Below are 11838 nucleotides of genomic sequence, written 5' to 3'. Positions count from 1 at the left end.
AAAAATGTTGACTGCCACAGACTGAATATTATCCTCATTGTTTCTTTTGTCACATTGCCACAAAATGTGGTGATGGGAAGTCAACCGGAATATCACAAAGATTTTCCATATTAACTACAGACAATACCACTTCCCCATGAGACAACATTTTCCCACTAATGATGTACAATAGCACCTGATAAATCTTTTAAAGCAAGACAAGAGGTGGTACATTTTGGATAATTGACCAACCTGCCCTTTCTTTCTTGTTTCTAGGGACAGGATCTCCAACCATTGAGCCTGCTGTGGAGGAGCTTATCCTGAACAAAGGACAGCTGCTACATTTACACTGCTGGGGGAATTCTAATGTACATGGCTTGTATCAAAATTCATGCAGAACAATGTGATCACTGTGGGTGGTAACCAGCAGTCTAATTATTAAGCAAGTCCCTTACTCTAAACAGGAACTTACAGATGTGTATACACCAATAGAAGCAATCCGGGACAAGCAAAGATACACGTCTATGTAAAAGGTAAAGGAGACATTACTTATCGTGCAATATGATATTCAACCAGTCAGAGCAACATTTCAATAGCCAGATTTGTAGGCTGCAATTTTAAGATCAACCGTTGGAAAATTGCTCCTCCCCCAATGCGGGAGAAAGGGTGGTGGTGGGGCCCCACAGCCAAGGGCCACCCTAGCAAAATACATACAGGAAGTTTATTTTAATTCCCCATGTTTACATGAACCTTTGGACTCCTCATGCCCATTGGATCATAGATTTTCAAAGGAGTCTCCATATGGAGTTTCCCTTTCAAAATTTACTTGCAGTTCCACAGGTACTTAAATATCAGAGGGAGTTTGAAAATAGACCTCACAGAGAGGAATTTTATACCAGTGCATCTATATTTACGTATCTAGAGGGTGCCTATGTGTACTTTCCTTTAACAGGTGAAATATTCACCTATAATTTAGGCAAAAACATAGAGCAGGTGTAAATGCTCTCACCTAAATAGTAATATAGTAGATGATGGCGAATAAAGACCTATATAGTCCATCCAGTCTGCTCAACAAGATAAAATCATTACATATGGTATGATGTAATAGATCATATTTATTTATTTTGGATTTTGCTCATACCTTTTTCACTAGTAGTGCAAGGTGAATTATATTCAGGTACTTCCCTGTTGGGTTCATAATCTAATTTTGTACCTGAGGCAATGGAGGGTTAAGTGACTTGCCCAAGATCACAAGGAGTAGCTGTGGGATTTGAACCAGCCACCTCTGGATTGCAAGCGTGGTGCTCTAGCCACTAGGCCACTCCTCCACTCTTAACACAAAAATGCAAATAGGAGACAAACACCCTACACCAAAAATCAGCAACAAGCAACAAAGCAAGGGTAGACCAAAGGTGGAAGGAGGGCAATCAATGAGACGTGGAGGGGCATTTTCGAACGGGGACGCACATCTCTAAGGGCGCCCATCTATAAGGATGTCCAGGCGAAGGTGGTGGGGGAAACTCGTATTATCGAAACAAGATGGGTGTCCATCTATCATTTCAATAATACAGCTCGGGGACGCACAAATCTCAACATTTAGGTCGACCTTAGAGATGGTCGTCCCCGGTTTCGGCCATAATGGAAACCGAGGACGCCCATCTGAAAAACGACCAAAATCCAGCCCTTTGGTCATGGGAGGAGCCAGCATTCATAGTACACTGGTCCCTCTGACATACCAGGACACCTAGGGGGGCACTGCAGTGAACTTCACAAATTGCTCCCAGATACATAGCTCCCTTACCTTGTGTGCTGAGCCCCCCACACCCCCCCCCAAACCCACTCCCCACAACTGTACACCACTACCATAGCCCTAAGGGGTGAAGGGGGGGGCACCTACATGTGGGTACAGTGGGTTTCTGGTGGGTTTTGAAGGGCTCCCATTTTACCAGCACAAGCGTAACAGGTAGGGGGGGGGGGGCCTGAGTCCGCCTGTATGAGTGCACTGCACCCACTAAAAACTGCTCCAAGGACCTACAGACTGCTGAGATGGAGCTGGGTATGACATTTGAGGCTGGCATAGAGGCTGGCAAAAAATGTTTTTTAAAGTTCTTTTTTTTGGTGGGAGGGGGTTAGTGACCACTGGGGGAGTCAGGGGAGGTCATCCCCGATTCCCTCCGGTGGTCATCTGGGCAGTTGGGGCACTTTTTTGGGGACTTGTTCGTGAAAAAGAAGGGACCAAGTAAGTACATAAGTACACAAGTATTGCCATACTGGGAAAGACCAAAGGTCCCATCGAGCCCAGCACCTGTTTCCAACAGTGGCCAATCCAGGTCACAAATACCTGGCAAGGTCCCAAAAATGTACAAAACATTTATATCGCTTATCCCAGAAATAGTGGATTTTCCCCAAGTCCATTTAATAAGATGTATGGACTTTTCCTTTAGGAAGCCGTCCAAACCCTTTTCTAAACTCCGCTAAGCTAACCCCCTTTACCACATTCTCTGGCAACAAATTCCTACTACTACTACTTTAGCATTTCTATAGCGCTACAAGGCTACGCAATGCTGCACAAACATAGAAGGAAAGACAGGTCCTTGCTCAAAGAGCTTACAATCTACATAGACAAAAAATAAATAAAGTAATCAATCCATTAATGTGAACGGGAAGGAAGAGAGGGAGGGTAGGTGGAGGCGCAGTGGTACAAGTGGTTACGAGTCAAAAGCCATGTTAAAGAGGTGGGCTTTCAGTCTAGATTTAAAGGTGGCCAAGGATGGGGCAGACGTAGGGGCTCAGGAAGTTTATTCCAGGCTTAGGGTGCAGCGAAGACAGAAGGCGCGAAGTCTGGAGTGGCAGTAGGGGAGAAGGGAACAGATAAGAAGGATTTATCCATGGAGCGGAGTGCACGAGAAGGGGTGTAGGGAAGGACGAGTGTGGAGAGATACTGGGGTAGCAGCAGATGTGACGTACATATATAGGTTAGTAGAAGAAGTTTGAACAGGATGCGAAAACGGATAGGGAGCAGTGAAGGGTCTTGAGGAGAGGGTAGTATGAGTAAGCGACCCTGGCGGAAGATGAGACGGGCAGCAGAGTTTTGAACCGACTGGAGAGGGGAGAAGTGACTAAGTGGGAGGCCAGCAAAAAGCAGATTGCAGTAGCCTAACGAGAGGTGACAAGGGTTGGATGAGGGTTTTGGTAGAGTGCTCGGAAAGAAAGGGGCGGATTTTACGGATGTTGTAAAGAAAGAAACGACAGGTCTTGGCAATCTGCTGGATATGAGCAGAGAAGGAGAGAGAAGAGTCAAAGATGACCCCAAGGTTTCGAGCTGAGGAGACAGGGAGAATGAGAGAGCCATCAACAGAAATTAGAAAACGGGGGGAGCGGGGAGGTGGGTTTGTGGGGGGAAAATGAGAAGCTCGGTTTTGGTCATATTTAATTTCAGGTGGCGTTGAGACATCCAGACAGCAATGTCAGACAAGCACGCTGAAACTTTGGGTTTGGATGCAAGGTGAGATATCAGGGGTAGAAAGGTAGATTTGGGAGTCATCAGCATAGAGATGGTAGGAAAAGCCATGGGATGAGATTAATGAACCAAGGGAAGAAGTGTAGATAGAAAAGAGGAGGGGACCAAGAACAGAACCCTGAGGTACGCCGACAGGCAGAGGGATAGAAGAAGAAGAGGATCCACCAGAGAGAACACAAAAGGTGCGGAGGGAGAGGTAGGAAGAGAACCAGGAAAGGACAGAGCCCTGGAACCCAAGTGAGGACAGGGTATCGAGAAGTATGCTGTGATCGACAGTGTCAAAAGCAGCGGAAAGATCAAGAAGAATGAGGATGGAATATTGACCTCTGGATTTAGCCAGTAATAGGTCATTGGAGACTTTAGTAAGCGCAGTTTCGGTTGAGTGGAGAGGGCGAAAACCAGATTGTAGTGGGTCAAGAATAGCATGTGAGGAGAGAATTCCAGAGTTTAATTGCACGTTGAGTGAAGACAACATTTTCTCCGATTTGTTTTAAATTTATTACATTGTAGCTTCATCGCATGCCCCCTAGTCCTATTATTTTTGGAAAGCATAAACAGATGCTTCACATCTACCCGTTCAACTCCACTCATTATTTTATAGACCTCTATCATATCTCCCCTCAGCCGCCTTTTCTCCAAGCTGAAGAGCCCTAGCCACTTTAGCCTTTCCTCATAGGGAAGTTGTCCCATCCCCTTTATCATTTTCGTCGCCCTTCTCTGCACCTTTTCTAATTCCACTATATCTTTTTTGAGATGCGGCAACCAGAACTGAACACAATATTCGAGGTGCGGTTGCACCATGGAGCGATACAAAGGCACTATAACATCTTTTCCATTCCTTTCCTAATAATACGTAACATTCTATTTGCTTTCTTAGTCGCAGCAGCACACTGAGCAGAAGGTTTCAACGTATCATCAACAACGACACCCTAGATCCTTTCTTGGTCCGTGACTCCTAACGTGGAACCTTGCTTGACGTAGCTATAATTCGGGTTCCTCTTTCCCACATGCATCACTTTGCACTTGCTCACATTAAACATCATCTGCCATTTAGACGCCCAGTCTCCCAGTCTCATAAGGTCCTCTTGTAATTTTTCACAATTCCTCCCGCGATTTAACAATTTTGAATGCTCGTCAGGGACGCCCTTCTTTTTTCCATTATCGGCCGAGGACGCCCATATCTTAATCACGCCCAGGTCCCGCCTTTGGTACGGTGCCGACACGCCCCATGAACTTTGGTCGTCCCGTGATGGAAATCAGTTGAGGTTGCCCAAAATTGGCTTTCAATTATGCCGATTTGGGCGACCCTGAGAGAAGGACGCCCATCTCCCGATTTGTGTCGGAAGATGGGCGTCCTTTTCTTTCCGAAAATGCCCCCGACTGTGTTAACAGGGTACAAATTATATGGACAATGATAGAATCAACTTGGAGGGGGGGGGGGGTTGCACTATATGTCAGAGAGGGAATTGAGTCAAACAGATTAAACATTATACATGAAACAGATAGCAGTGTGGAATCATTATGGATAGTAATTCCATGTATGAAGGGAACAGACAGATGAAGAAATCTGGCAAATTGGGCAACAGTATAATAATGGGTGATTTCAATTACCATCAATTCAAATCAAATTCTATATAAATAATTTCTGTATCTCGAGGACTGTCACATATTTATATCCTATAAATATAAAGTGAAGAAAAAAGACTTCAGTCCAAACCAGAGTCACACCTACTTGTAAGGACAGACCTTCATAAATGTGGGAGGCTCTTTTTAATCATGTCATAAAAAAATTCCACTTATTTTCTATTTGCATGTTATCAAAATGACAAAACACCTTCAACAGATACAGAAAAAGCTGAAAAAAGCATATGAAAAATGTTGCCACGATTATATACACAGTACTTATCTTGAATTTCCCAGTATCTTTTTCATCTTGACATATTACCATCCAGTTTCATTTCTTAATTTCCAAATCCCGACGGGTTCCCTGTTTCACCTCTTTCAGCTGCTTCAGGGGGAAACATTAATATATATATGCTGCACACCATTCAAGATAACAAATAACTTTCTGCACCTTCCAAGTAAAGATTTCAGTTGCGCCTCTTGACAAATGGCCGGTATAGCTATTCTTATGTTCTTATGAATCACAAAACAAAGGAGCTAGAGGTATTCTGTAAGTACAAACATGCCAGACCACAGAGCTGGCTAACACTCTCTGTGCAGTTGTTGGTCTTTAGACTATATTATTCATACTAGGTTTAAAAAATAATCAGTCTGCATTTCATTCACTCTAATTTCACATTCTTTTTTTTTTTTTTTTTTTGGATAGATCCGGAGCTCTATGGTATATGCCTTGGTGGAGAGTGAATACTATTGAAGGCACGGATGCTGTCATCCCATGTCTTATAACTGACCATCACTTTCCTCAAGTTTCTCGCAAAACAGAATCAGGCTTGCTAGTCCCATCAGAAAACATATCCTACAGTGCTCAGATTGGAATCACTATCCGGAATGTGCAGATGTTTCATACAGGATCCTTACAGTTGTCAAGCTTTGGTAAACGGCCTCCAGAAATTATCAGAGGAAGTCAATCTGAGGTTGAAAAAGGTAGGTGTTTTAGCTTACCTTGATCAATTCTGTGATATTCCTCTCTAATGATGATCCTTGAACTGAACGGATGCAAGTTTACTTATTATCATGGTCCCAGCAAGGACAAAGATAGTTTTCATGAAACCAGTATTGGTTCTATGATGCATAGATGATAGTGGTGAAAATGTGATACAGATGTGTACCATTCTGCTAATGGTTAGCAATATGGCATTGATAGTGAAAATAATATTTATGAAAGCCAGTTCTGATGGTGTGGACAGAGGAAATTTTTCAATATGGCATCTAAGTCAAAATGAAACATTTTGCTGAAAACATCTCAAACGATATCTAGCTCAAAGCCATACTGAACCAGAAAAATATCTAAAATTAGGATTTGATTATGGCTTTGAGCTAGATGTTTTCATGCTCAAAACGTCCATCTGTAAATTAAAATATCCTGTGGCAGCATTCCTAGTAAACTGGCCACACAAAATCCCAACAGTGCAGAGGGACAGCCTAGTGGTCAATATAATAGACTTCACTTAAAGGCACCAGGTACAAATCCACTTAAACCCTTTCATATTGTATAGTAGCCCTCCATGAACAGAAAAAACCTAATGTACCTAAAGGTCCACCACTTGCAATAGCCCTCAGGCTGCAGGTCACTTATATATTTAGGTACAGGAGGTATCTCTATGTTCAGGAGGGCTCACATATGTTATTGAAATTAAAGAGTTAAAGTGGGAACTGAGCCTGGGTCCTGTGGTTTACTGCTTTCTGTACTGACCACTAGGCTACTCCATCCACTTGCTTGCTGCTTCATGGGAATGACCATAAAATCTGAAGCAGTCATAGAACCTGGTATCTACTGTCTCTGTCACATCTTTGTGGGGAGTGAGAGGGGGGTCAGTGATCACAGGGAAATTAAGGGAGAGGTCATGCCTTAATACCGCCAGTGTTAGCTGATCAATTAGGACAACCTTTTGTGAGTTAGTTGTGGCTGAAACAGGTCTAGAGAAAAAACATACCTTCTTTTTGCACTGGACCTTTTTTTCCTGATTAATTTATTTTATGGTTGCCGTTGAGTGTGAGTGGTATAACAAACAAAATAAAACTTGAATTTAAAACGTGCCTGCATTATCGTTGAAAAAGTCCAGATTTTAAGCCCACCCAATACCATGCCTCCAACACCGCCCCCATTGTGATTACATGAACTGCAGAGTTAAATGTCTCAATTTGAGTTTTGAAAATTGCAACTTGGACATTTTACAAGAAAACCGTCCATCTGCCACTTTGTGCTGCTTTTGAGATGTTTTCTCTTTTGAAAATGAGTTAATGTGTGTCTGTAGACATGATGCTATATTAGCTCTCTTTGTAAAACTATTGAACAATAATGCCACTGGCAGTGAAAGAGTGCAAAAGCTTTTCCTGTTGAATTGTACAATACAGGTGATTCAATTACCTTTTGTTTTTTGTATTTTTCTTAGCTTATCTGGAGCTTCCCTCTGTGACTTTGGAACGCAAGACCATGTACGAATAAAAGGGGAGCCGTTCATCATCAGCTGCACAGTGACTAGTTCCCGTCTCAGGACTACAGTAGAATGGAAACATCCAGCAGAAAATGTAATCATTGAACAATGGTTTCTTCAACTCGTAACCGTTATTGTGTGTTGAGTAGAGTTAATAATAGCACAGGATCTTTAATAAACTTGAAATATCTAATACTTTAATGCTGGAAAACTACCCTCACACATCTCACTTACTTTTAATTTAATATTTAGAGGCTAGAAATGTTTGAATAGCTGGTTATAATATAACAAAGAGATAAATGAAATGGAGGCTAAAAACATAGTGAAGGTACAATGAAATAAAAATATATGGTAGTACTTAAGCATCAGTAATCCAGAACAAATTTATCAAGGGCCCAATCCTGTCCTTGGAAGCACATTTTATAAACATACGGGACAATATTTAGACACTATGACCAGCATTTGTATAAAACATTGGTCACTGTGTTTAAATAATCCAGCACCAATATCCAGATGAGTGGACAGAGCTAAATATTAATGAATTATTTATTGGGAATGAGATTGAGTAGCCATCTTTCTGAAGACATTCACCCAAGATGACGTACATAAGAAAGGCAAGGACAAATCAAATTCGGGTATAACATATAAGTATCACATACCATGTAAATTGAGTTTATCTTGTTGGGCAGACTAGATGGACCCTTCAGGTCTTTATCTGCCGTCATTTACTATGTGACTCTTTGGGGTTCTACATGGAATGTTGCTACTAATTGGGATTCCAGAATCTTGTAACTCTTTAGGATTCCAGAATCTCAGAACTTTAGTACAAGAACAGTGCAGGGCAGACTTCTACGGTCTGTGCCCTGAGAATGACAAGGGACAAATCAAACTCGGGTATAAAGTATCACATACCATGTAAAATGAGTTTATCTTGTTGGGCAGACTAGATGGACCCTTCAGGTCTTTATCTGCCCGTCATTTACTATGTTACTCTTGGGGTTCTACATGGAATGTTGCTACTAATTGGGATTCCAGAATCTTGTAACTCTTTAGGATTCCAGAATCTTCAGAACTTTTAGTACAAGAACAGTGCATGGCAGACTTCTACGGTCTGGCCCTGAGATGACAAGGACAAATCAAACTCGGGTATAAAGTATCACATACCATGTAAAATGAGTTTATCTTGTTGGGCAGACTGGCTGGACCGTTCAGGTCTTTATCTGCCGTCATTTACTATGAATGTATGAACAGCATTCACCCGCAGCAACTGTACATATAGGGCTAGACCCTATGACACCTAAAATTTGGCACCAAAAAATATTCTAGAAGCCTCGCTTAGAGTTAGATGCTATTTATAAAATAGTGCTTACGCCTGGGACTTGTATCTAACTTTAGGCTTGGCCATTTGCACCAACTAAAAATGTGGTGCAAATGTGCAAACTAAATTAGACACGTATCCCCGTTATTCTATAACCATGTGCGTAAATTCTAAGAATGCGCCATTCTGCCCATGACCCTCCATTCTCTACACCCCTTTTTTACACTCATGCATAAAATGTAGGCCTAAAGTTATGTGCTGTGATATCCCCCTTCTCACTCGAGGGACCTGGTTCGCAATATGCAAATCATATGCAGATTAGTGTGCTCCCCTTCTCACTAGGGTGACCTGGTTTCCACTCAGCAAATTAAGCAGGTCTCACCAACTGCATATATCTCGGAACTCTTTATTCCAGCCCCTGGGCACACTTCTTTCTAGCTTAAACCACTTTTATACTTTCATAGGTCTTCACACTGAGCCTCCCACACAGATACATGGGCTCAGTACTACACCAATACTTTGGGGACTCTCAACCCCAGGCTTTGCAGCCTGCTTCTCTTAGTACTTCGGACACACAGTCCCTCTTTGAACACACAGTTCTAGACACACAGTCAAACTCTAAGCTTTAGGGACTTCTTACCCCAGGACTTCAGCCTGCTGATCTCCTTTGGACACCCAGTCCACCCCCAAGTCCATAAGGTTAGCCAGTATCTTTCAGGGGCTCTCTCTTCTTCTGCTGCTAGCTCACTTCCCTCCTTTCACAACTCAGGTGGGGTATAAAGTGGTTAATTAGCTACCCAGGACCCAGCCTATAACACCTGCACCTGTGGACCCTCCCAGGGCTCTCCCCGTTCCTAGTGACTCCACCTTCTTCTAGCGCCCTCTAGTGGCCTACACCGTATAGGACAGCCTCATACCTTCTCACAGTGCGTAAGTTCTAACTAATCTAATTAGTGCTAATAATAGCTTGTTAGAATGCCAATTATTGGCACTGATTATCTCATTATTCACAAACTTGCACATGCTACCAATACTTCAGAAAGGGTTGAAAACTTTCTTTTTCCCCAAAACCCTGACACTCGATACCAGCAGCACTCACTCTAAAGAACATTCCCATAAAACCCAGGGCAACACCCCAATTCCTATTGTCAATCTGTCCTACTGTAAAAATATCTATTGTAAAAGCCCACTGTTAAATCTGCTCTCTGTATATTGTCTACTCAACCAGTAAGTCTCAAAACTTACCGCAAACCGATTCTCAAAAGTAATACATATTACTATAAACATGCTTGCTAAGTATTGTAAACCCGCACTGAACCCGCTATGGAGATATCAGTGGTATACAAGAATAAACGACTTGTCTTCTGTAATGGAACCTAGGCACCTAGGAAAGGCAAGGCTATGACCTTGGTGCCATATTTACACACGAACCTACCTACTAGCAGGGTGCCTAAGCACTATTCTGCAAATACCAGCTTTAACTCACAAGGTGCATATTTGCAAGGGAGGCATGCACAGGGGTGGAGCACAAATGTGGCACCCACTTATGACGCTCTATAAGGTATGTGCCTCCCAGCCACATTTAGGTATCCGCACTTACACCATGTCTCTGGCTGGCAATAAAGGCGAGCATCTAAATGTTATTTTATTATTTAGATTTTTGCTCACACCTTTTTTCAGTAGTAGCTCAAGGTGAGTTACCTTCAGGTACTCTGGATATTTCTCTGTCCCCAGGGGCTCACATCAGTTTGTACCTGAGGCAATGGAGGGTTAAGTGGACCTTGCAAGATCACAAGGAGCAGCAGGGGATTTGCACAGGCCACCGCTGGATTTAGGATGGTGCTCTAACCACTAGACCACTCCTCCACAATTTTAGGTTCCATTATAGATTACGCTATGGCACCTAGGTCCTGTTATCTAAAGGAGGTGCTCAGTGATTAGAATTGCCACCTCTATGTATAGCCAAGGGGTTTAAGTTAGAAAAGCAAATTTTCTGTCCCACTTTAAGCCACGTAACTGTACAGATACTGGAGGACTCTATATATGGCGACTAAAGTTGCGTGCAAATCAGCACTCATTGCTGATTTGTACATGCAACTTAATGATTAATGAGCCAATCCGTGCCAATGATTGGCTGCTAACAACCAATGATTGCCATTCATTGATCTTAATTGGGATTTACAGGTGAATCATATTCTATAACGCTCCACGCATAAATCCTATAGTGTGTAAATTCGAGGGGGTGTGGTCATGGTCATTTTGGGGAGGTTCCCAGAATTTACAAACATTGTTACAGAATAGACCCCATTGGTTCCTAATTTAGGCATCGGCATTTACACCTGCTTTCAGCAGGCGCAATTGCCGGCATTGTAAGTTAGTCGCCATTTATGTGCTTAGCGCTTTTCTGTAAAGGGTGCGGATCCTTTATAGAATAGTGCCTTTTATAGAATCTAGTCCATTGTGGCTGAATATTACTGCTATCGGTATAGCTGAGCAAAACACCTCGCACTGCCCTGGCATTATATGGAGAGTAAAGAAAACCACACCAAAGGGGTGGAGGTACACTGGTTCCTACGTAAAAGGTTGCAGAAGCAAGAAGTAGGAAAGGTAGGCTCTTCTAAAAACCACAGGAGACGTCTATAAAAAAACAATTCTTTATTGCAAGCAAAGTGACAACGACTCAACACAGCTGTGTTTCGGTGCTAGCTCACATCTTCTTCAGGAGTCTTATGATGTATAGCTGATTGTGTAAAGTGATAGCTTGTTACATTGAAGAGATTGCTACAGTACGGTGCACTTCTCTGTTCTGACAGCGGAAGTTTATACCTTATATGAAAGTTTTTTTGTAACAAACTATCGACTTTACACAATCAGCTATACATCATAAGACTCCTGAAGAAGGC

General features: G+C 42.5%; 1 pseudogene; it reads left to right on the top strand.

Moving 5' to 3' along the window:
* The first annotated feature begins 255 nt into the window (after window positions 1–255).
* The window catches only part of LOC115459699, a 45933-nt pseudogene continuing 34350 nt past the window's right edge, over window positions 256–11838 (top strand).

Source organism: Microcaecilia unicolor, unplaced genomic scaffold (genome assembly GCF_901765095.1).
Source record: "Microcaecilia unicolor unplaced genomic scaffold, aMicUni1.1, whole genome shotgun sequence".
In the NCBI taxonomy this organism is placed as follows: Eukaryota; Metazoa; Chordata; class Amphibia; order Gymnophiona; family Siphonopidae; genus Microcaecilia; species Microcaecilia unicolor.
Note: the sequence above shows the minus strand (reverse complement) of the source record. Positions and strands in the feature narration are given on the sequence as shown.